The sequence below is a fragment of the Oratosquilla oratoria genome, chromosome 9 (assembly GCF_046742065.1).
Source record: "Oratosquilla oratoria isolate Oo_2021 chromosome 9, ASM4674206v1, whole genome shotgun sequence".
In the NCBI taxonomy this organism is placed as follows: Eukaryota; Metazoa; Arthropoda; class Malacostraca; order Stomatopoda; family Squillidae; genus Oratosquilla; species Oratosquilla oratoria.
In genome coordinates this window covers 46,251,869-46,258,266 of record NC_134785.1, presented here as the reverse complement: position 1 = coordinate 46,258,266, position 6,398 = coordinate 46,251,869, and positions in this window count along the sequence as shown.

Sequence of the window (6,398 nt, the reverse complement as noted above, 5' to 3'; positions counted from 1 at the left end):
AAGAGTCCAAAACGAGCGTGACAACATGACAAACTGATAGACAAATGTATAACGGGTCACAGTAACACTATTGTAATTTGGACAATTAAATGCCGTCTAGAATACCCTTCTCCCCTACAGCTTTCTTCCAAAGTCATTCACATGAAAGCAAAAGCACAGAATTTTACGGACTGATAAGTATCCTGTAATTGGTCCCAATTATCCCATGGATTTTAGGTCAAGGGTTCCCACTGGTTGAACCATACAAGTACCGTTACTATAGTTACCTAATTCAGACTTAATTATTTTACTATTCTTTTCTTTCTTTCCTCCTTCCTCCTTCATCCTTCCCTCCCTCTCTCCTTTATTTCCTCCTTCCCCTCTTCCTTCCTGCCTTCCTTCCCTCCCTCCCTCCCTCCTTCCCTCCTTCCCTGCTTCCTTCCTTCCTTTCACACTTTCCTCCTTTTTCCGCACTTTCCCCACCACTTCTTTCCTTCATTCTTTCTTCCTTCTCTCCTTCATTCTTTCCTTCCACCATTCGTTCCTTTCCTCTTTCCCTCCTTCCCTTCTCTCATTCTTTCTTTCCGCCCTACTTTTAAACCTTTACGAATGTTAGACACATTGTTGAAGTGTTGTTGGGCAAGTCTAGAATGCTCCAAGCAGTCTTCTTCTAGATATTCAAATGCATAGCATTTGACGAGAATCGGCCCAGACTCCCTCGGTGTAAACACAGCCTAAAACCCCTTTTACACGGGGCAAGTTAAGAGGCAAGTCAAGCGTGCAAGTTACTTGCTACAAGTTACTTGCCACATGTGAACATCTGCTTGGCAAAAAAAAAAAAAAAATGGGTAACATAAGAACATAAGAACGAAGGAGACTGCAAGAGACCATAAGGCCTACACTAGGCAGCTCCATATTCATCACCACCTGTCATCCCCATCCATAAAGTTGTCTAATCGTTTCTTAAAACAAATGATAGTTTCAGCGCTTACTACATGGTTACTAAGTTTATTCCATTCGTCGACCACCCTATTAGTACACCAATTCTTGCCTATTTCATTTTTAAATCTAAATTTGTCCAGTTTATAACCATTACTGCGAGTCTTGCCCTGTTGTTTTAATATGATGACCTTGTTTGCATCACCCTTGTTAAAGCCTTTGATCCACTTGAATACCTGTATTAGATCACCCTGCACTCTCCGTCTTTCCAGAGAGTGTAAGTTAAATTTCCAGAGAGTGTAAGTTAAATTTCTGAGTCCATGTATCATTTTGGTCATTCTTCTCTGTACTGATTCTAGTGAATTGATGTCCATTCTGTAAGACGGATACCAAAACTGTACCGCATAGTCAAGGATGGGTCGAACTATCGCTAGATAGAGTTTAATAATTACCTCTGCACTTCTATTCGTTACCGTCCTAGCAATGAAACCTAATGCTCTGTTAGCTTTATTCCTGGCGCTAATGCACTGTTTCCTGGTTTTAAGGTCGGGAGTCACTAGAACTCCCAAGTCTCTCTCCCACTCAGTTTTCTCTAAAGGCGTGTTATCTAAGCTGTACCTATTTTCGGGGTTGTGTAGCCCTACGTTTAACACGCTACACTTAGAGATATTGAAGTTCATTTGCCATTTCACCGACCATGTGAACAATTTGTTAAGATCATCCTGCAGAATCCCTGCGTCGTCTCCTGACCTAATTAGGCATCCTATTTTAGTGTCGTCCGCAAAACTTACTAACATCACTATTTATCCCATCGTCTAAGCCGTTTATGTACATAATGAACAACAAGGGACCCAAAACCCAGCCCTGGGGGACCCCACTAGTAACATTACCCCACCTAGATTTTACTCCATTTATGGTGACCCGCTGTTTCTGATTCAAACATTTTACCTATAACCGATGTCAAACTGATTGGCCTGTAGTTGCATATAGACGATCTATCTCCCTTCTTAAAAACAGGAACAACGTTTGCTTGCCTCCAAGCAGTAGCCACAAAACCAGTGTCTACTGATTTATTAAATATTTCAGTTAACTGGTCGCAGATTTCAAATTTACACTCCTTTAGCATTCTCGGAAAAAATTCGTCTGGACCCGGGGATTTTTGTAGCTTTAAGTCTTTCAATCTGCTTGACTACTTTTACTTTACTAATACTGATAGATAGACTATTTTCTTCATCCCCTCTGAAAATCGAAAATCCTATCTCAGTCAGGTACTTTATCTAACCTCTCATTAGTAAACACCGATAGAAAATAATTGTTAAACTCCTCACTCATTTTTTCCTCCGATTCTATCATGACATTTTCATCGTTTTTAATTGGTCCTATTCTTTCTTTATTTTTTTGTTCTATAGAGATGAAAGAAACCCTTTGGGCTGGATCTTGCTTGACTAGCAACCTTAATTTCATAATTACGTTTCGCTGTACGTGTATTCTTTTTAACCAGCTTTGCCATTTCGTTATATCTTGATCTAAGGTGTGTTTCCCCGTTTTTTTTAGTTTTTTTTTAGTTTTACGTAAAGTCCTCTTTTTATTTCGATCTCATGTTTCAATTTGTCCGTCATCCATTTGGGAGTATTACTATTTTTCCGTATTGACTTCAGGGGGATAAATGTATTTTGTGCATTAATAATTAAATCAGTTAGATTGCTATACATTTCATCCAAATCGCTGACCTGTCTGTTGAGCCCTCGCCCCCAAATGACTTGACCCAAGGTATGCATATTACCCTCCGTGACCCGACCCCTGGCCATGACCTGACCCCCGGTCATACACCGAGACTCGACAATGTCCGCAACGTCCGCATGACATTTCATATTCAATTTCAAATAGGATTTTATAATGTCAAAGTTTGTTCTCCTGAAGTCTGGTACTTGGACGTTATTCGTACTTTTTAATTCCTCCCAAATAATATTAAATCTTATTTCTTGATCGCTAGAGCCCAGACCAGCTCCCACTTTTACGTTACTCATTAGGTGCTCATTATTAGTTAAAACTAAGTCCAGAGTATTTTCTCGCCTCGTAGGATCGGTAATCACTGGTTTTAGGAAATTATCCTGCACCACATCTAGGAATTTCTTTGTTTCCTGACCTCCTATTAAAGTTTCCCAGTCAATGTTTCTATAACTAAAATCTCCCATGCTCACAACGTTTTTGTACTGGGACACTCTGTGAATTTCATGAATCAGGGATCAGTCTGCTTAATGCTGAGGTTAGGAGGTCTATACAAGACGCCAATAATAACTTTCTTATTCTTGCCTATAATCTCTACCCAAATGGATTCCATACAGTCCTCTTCCTTAATCGAATCGTTGATAAAACAGTTTATTGTATTTTTAACGAAAAGTGCTACACCTCCCCCACTCCTGCCAACCCTATCCTTGTGAAAAAATCATAGCCTTCTATTTCGATTTCCGGAAGGAAATGTTTATCAGCCATGTTGATCCAGGACTCAGTAATAGCTATAATATCGAAATTCTCTACGCATGCTTTACCTCGCAGCAAATAAATTTTGTTAATTATTCTTCTGCTATCTGTATAGTAAACTTTTAGTTTATCTTCCCTCCATCTGCTTTGGTGATTCTTTTCACAGTCCCCTCTCTAAGTTGTTTCTATTGCCTAAACTATATTTCGATACTTCCCCCCCCCTACTCTCACGTAATCTACCCGAAAAAAACCAGTAGGATGTCTACTTCTCGCTCAAGGGATTCAGCAAGGAGCCGAAATTCTCTGGGCGACAAGTGCTTGTATATAGATGATTCCTACCGTAAAAGCGGTCTCAGTTGTCGACAAATGCCCATCCATTGGCCTTACAATATTTTGCCAGCCTGCGATTCATTGCAATAGCCCTGGAATGCCACATGCCTCCAACTTTACGCCTCGGAAGGATTCCACATACAACAGGAAAACATCCCCTATTCCTAATCTTGTCTAGCGCTTCCCGGAACCGCGCAAATAATTCCTCACTCCCCAACTTACCTATATCATTGCCCCCGGCACTTAAGCAAACTACAGGGTCCTTACCTTCCCCTACTAAACACTCTTCAATCCTATCTCTAACATCTATCCCCGCGCCGGGGAAACACACCTGCGTCCTATGTTTCCTATCTTTATCGCGGAACGCCCTGTCTAAGTACCTCACTTGACTGTCTCCTACAACCAAAATCTTACCTGTGGGCAGGGATCCAGCGTCTGCCCTTTCCTTCTCTTGAATTTCATTTATTTTTTATTTATTTTTTTTTTTCCTGCAGATTCGTTGGTACTTGAAACGAGTTCTTGCAATCGAGTGGGGCTGGTGAGGACTTTTTTCCCACTATCCCGCATCTTATTTTTCGCCGTTTTCCATCCAAGCTCATAGCTAGTTTTGTCTTCCGTATTTTGGGCCTTCGAGCGGAGAACTCGATTCTCCTCTTTAAGGCACTTTACAGCATCCTCCAAGGCTTCAATTCTACTAAGTAGAGATTGTACCTCATCGGCGCTGAACACGGTAACATACTCGCCATATCACTAATTGAAGCAGCTACCCAGTTGACCTGACTTGAGTGACGACTACTGCTCAACTGAAACGACTACTGCTCAACTGACGACTACTTTAGACGTTTACACCTGTAGCAAGTAACTTGCATGTTTGACTTGTCTCTCAACTTATCCCGTGTGAATGAGGTTTTAAGGCGTCATTCAGCTCCTTCACTAAACTCGCGACTCCTCAAAGGGATGAAATCGTCTGGCGTCAGACAAAATGAAAATTTCAAACAGAGTCATCGTGTCATATATATAAAAAAAAAATCAACGAAATGAGAGGAAATTATAATGCGGCTGTACCTGCACAAGCAAGGACTTCACGCCATTAAAGTGGGCCCTACACGATCAATATTATTGCGCAATATTCTGTAATGAACAATATTATTGACGGTGTAGGGATGGTACGTGATAGTTGGATAGTGGTCGCTGGAACCCCTTATTAATCACAACCCAAATGGCAGATGGTGTCGGCAAAGTAGTCAACATGATTGTGCAATACGGAATATTGCGCAATAGTATTGATCGTATATGGCCCGCTTTACAACTGATGGAGAGGGGGAGGGAAACGACCAGAAACTACCTTTTACCATTAGACAAGAAAACTAATTATCGGCTGAAAGAAACCTGCACAGCGAAGCTATAGCGATAATCCCATACCACACTCCTGGTCATATGGCCATTTCCCGAAGGTTGAGTGTGGTTTGAATGTTCCGCCAAATCATCGGAAATCTAAAATTCCCGGCTCTGTGCAGGCATGCGCATTGTCGACCCCACCTCCCCCTCCCTATCCCCTCCCTTCTACCCGGCTAGCTCTAGCCGGGCGTCGTCGCGTCAACTTAGATCGCGGAAACGGGACAGAGTGGGTTAACTCGCTGCCCACAATGGGGAGCAGGCGGTCCCGTTTCCTGCTGGTTAATCGTCTGTTAGTTTTTTTATCGCTTTCCCGCTTGGCTGCTGGTTTGTCTCATTCTTCGACTTTGATTTTATACGAGCACAATCCGTCCCCGTCTTCGAGCCGTCCCTGGTAAACAACCCGGGTCCTCTCGGAGGACAGGGGACGTGTCTTATGGTACGGAGTGTGGCGCCCCCCCAGGGTCATCAGGCCTCTCGGCAGCGCCATACCTCCGACCATCATCGGTCCTCTATTGCCTCACGGTTTGTATCAGGCCCTAGGCGTAGACTTTGACCATATACGATCGCAATCCGTCCCCGTCTTCAGGCCGTCCGTGGTAAGAACCCGGGCCTCTCGGAAGACAGGGGGACGTGTCTTATGGTACGGAGTGTGGCACCCCCCAGGGTCATCGGGCCTCTCGGCAGCGCCATACCTCCGACCATCATCGGTCCTCTATTGCCTCAAGGTTTGTATCAGGCCCTAGGCGTAGACTTTGACCATATACGATCGCAATACATCCGTCTCCAGGCCGTCCGCGGTAAGAACCCGGGCCTCTTTGAAGACAGGGGGACGTGTCTTATGGTACGGAGTGTGGCGCCCCCCAGGGTCATCAGGCCTCTCGGCAGCGCCATACCTCCGACCATCATCGGTCCTCTATTGCCTCACGGTTTGTATCAGGCCCTAGGCGTAGACTTTGACCATATACGATCGCAATACGTCCCCGTCTCCAGGCCGTCCGTGGTAAGAACCCGGGCCTCTTTGAAGACAGGGGGACGTGTCTTATGGTACGGAGTGTGGCGCCCCCCAGGGTCATCAGGCCTCTCGGCAGCCCCATACCTCCGGTCATCAATGGTCCTCTAACAGCCTCATAGCTTGCTTCGTCAGGCCCTAGGCGTAGACTTTGACCTTATACGATCGTAATCCGTTCCCCATACGTCTTCGGGTCGTCCGCGGTAAGAACCCGGGCCTCTTTGAAGACAGGGGGACGTGTCCTATGGTACGGAGGGGGTGC